Below are 3,391 nucleotides of genomic sequence, written 5' to 3' on the forward strand. Positions count from 1 at the left end.
TCGAAAAAGGGTAAACTCAATTTTTTCCAGAAAAACGAAAGCTACAATTTTTTTGTCTTCACAACAAATTTTAAAGTTAAAAGCTACAATTAATGGCATAGTGACATATTGGATATCTCGATTCAATCGACTAGGTGTATGGTGTCAAGTTAGCACTTCATACCATTTTTTCTTAAAAAACGAGAGCTAAAATTTTTTTCTTTCCACAACAAATTTACAACAAAAAATCTACAATTAATGCCGTTATAACATTTTAAATATCTCAATTATATCGACTAGGTGTATGGTGTCAAGTTAGCACTACATACCATATTTTTTAAAAAATGAGAGCTACAAATTTTTTCTTTCCACAACAAATTTACAACAAAAACACTACAAGTAATGCCGTAGTTAACTTTTCCAATTTAAAAAAGTGCAGTGCTAACTTGACACACGTGTCTCTCCAAGCGAGAACAGCTACGCCAGCTGCATTACAGTTACCGACGTATTCTATTGACGCTCCGCGTGGTTCTTGTTTAAAAACTTTCATCTGACAGCTTGCAGTTGGAAAAGCGGTTTTTCGTAGAGCTCCTAAAGCCAAAATGCCGCGACTGGACAAGTACCCAATAAGAGGGATCGAGGTGTGGTAAAACGACCGATTGTTCTGATTGGTAGGCAAAACACATATTAGTCCTAGGCACATCTTTTTCGTAAATTAATCTTTGAAAAATGTAAAAAACACAGCATGAAAAATCTTATTATTACGATTCCGTTGAAAAGATTTTTAAATATTTTTATGCAGATTTTTTAAACTTAATCTGTTTTGTCATCTGAGGGGACTTTTTTCAAAAAGTTCTTTAAGAAACTATTTTGATTCATAAAAAAACTCCATTTTTGGAGGTATTTTCAAAACGATCCAGCTCACGTAGATCTTAATATTTTTCCGAAATATTTTGGTGGATGTCTTAAAATATAATAAATTTTGTAATCCTGGCGGAAAAACCGCATCTTTTTTCGGTGATGCAGTCTAATGTACATAAGTAAACAAAAATTTCCTTACGCACTGTCTCATCAATAATTCACAATAGATCAGTTTTTTCACTTAACAAGACTACGCATCAGGTCGCGTATTTTTTAACTCTCTCTATCTAAGCTCTATCTATATGTATTTGCATGACAAATAAACGAGGGTTCAAGGCAGTTGGATGCTTGTAGGACATACATATACAGCGTGGCGACGAATAACTGTTACCCCGGTTTTTTTTTGAGAAATAAAAGATTATAAATAAATATAAATAGATTTTGCGAAAAAAATATTTTATTGTTAATTTTCCACAGATTTTACTTTGGTTGTATTAACTAGTTTTTAAATTCTAATCCTTATTTACATTTGAGAGAAAAGTTCATTTGGCACGCAGGTCTTCGTCAGTTGATTTATTCCATATCTTCTGTAACCATAGGCAAATTTTCGCCATTTTGAAACATTGTCCAACATAAGGCCTCATACTTAAAAATCGAATAGACTCGGAACTGGTGACCATTCATTCGACCAACCTTATACAGTTTTTTTCTTTTTTGTATTTTTTGTACAAAGCCTAAGAAAAAATACACCAGAAAAAGACTTGCGTGCCAAATAACTTTTCTCTCAAAGTTTAAACTGCTGGCAAATGTCAATAGGAATTAAAATTTACAGCCTTATGGCCTTATTCATAAAAAATAAAGTAGGTTTAAAGAACTTTATAAAGTGACATTTCATACATTTTTCAATTTATAAACCTTTTTAAAGGTACTTTATTTTTTATGAATAAGACTGTTATTCTGTATCACGAACGATAGGCAATACGAACGATTCCTCTGCAGAGGAATGCTTCAAAAATTAGTCCGGCGGAATCATTTTAGCCGGTTTAAACGCAACCGAGACCATTGCAACGTAATGTATGAAAAGCAAGACGAAGACGACCGATAGAGTTTAAAATCGCAATCAGAGAGGTTGTCGTCTGCAGACGAATCGTTCGGTTTGCCTATCGTTCGTGATACAGAATAAGGCCCTTAATAACCAATTAATACAACTTAAGTAAAATGTGTGGAAAATTACCAATAAAATACTTTTTTGCAAAATCTATAAAGGACCCTTTTATTTCTCAAAAAACCGGAGTAACAGTTATTCGTCGCCACGCTGTACATAGAACTTTGACAGGTAACTCATCGGTAAATCATTTTAAACTATATTCACATTACCGCTTAAATTACTTTGTTTCGATCAAATTACTTCACATAAATCAAGTAAGTTTACATTTTCTTCTATAGTTTCTATAGCACGTGTACTAGGGTTATGATTTTTTTTTTAGATTAAAATGCCTGTGGTGGCAAACGATGAACTTTTCTATAAATTTCCAAAAAATAACAACAATTTTGATAAATTATAAAAAAAATTCCCGCGCATAGCGGAATTTATTGTCAGTTTCTAAGTGGAAAAAATGAATATTCAAACAGGTTTTTCTTCTCAAATGTTTTATGGTTTTATTAAAGTAAAATAGATTCGTGGATTTAGAGCTGATACACATCGTTTTTAAATCAAAACTTAGTAGGCAAAAAGGAATTTCGGTCGAATTTTTATACAAGGTATGGGGCTTTGCCATGCACCAGCCTTGTAAATGAAATGAGTGTGCGCGGGAGGTATTTTCACAAACCAACAAAAAGTGTGCAAAGTGTGCTTCTAACTCTCAAACAGTAGTTGTTAAAATTTTGGTATTTAAATTCGAAAGAAAAAGTTCTGGGAATGAATGAATTAATGTTTACACTTAATATTGGTTCGGGTCTATTTAATTGTCCTGACCTATTTGACCTTGCTTGTTTTCATCTTCCTCTCCATATTAGAACGGAAAAAACCATTATTGCAATTTACGAGAGAATTTAATGAGCTTAATGAAATCTATACAGTTCTTGATTTGGATTTCTCTCTGTCCAGATCTATTGTTGATTGAGGCCACTACTCTTAGCTTTTGCTTAACATTTTTAGCCTTCAAGAATTTTTGTATCATATTTTATTAAGTCAGCTTTTTCATCAAGTCTAAGGTTTTATTTAATCATAAACTTAAATAAATGAAATGAAATTTGCGTAAAATCCCTTCCAACTTTGGATATGTAAAATCTCAGGAATGATATTTTTGTAGCTACAAATTACGATTCCATGCTAAATACAGGTAAAATTAAATTACAAAGACGAGCGACATTTGGCATATGTTCGTAACCCATCTCTTCGTCGATTGTTGAGCTATAATTAGCTCTTAATGCCAGTTTTGCTGGCGATTTCGATGTGACGTTCGTTTGGTGCTTCAAACATGAGGTAATTGAACTCTACGAGTGAAGCTGCCAAAATTTAGAACGGTATTAGTATTGGCTAGCATGTGCA

The sequence above is a fragment of the Rhagoletis pomonella genome, unplaced genomic scaffold (genome assembly GCF_013731165.1).
Source record: "Rhagoletis pomonella isolate Grant_MI unplaced genomic scaffold, Rhpom_1.0 Rhpom_scaffold_00005, whole genome shotgun sequence".
Taxonomy (NCBI): Eukaryota; Metazoa; Arthropoda; class Insecta; order Diptera; family Tephritidae; genus Rhagoletis; species Rhagoletis pomonella.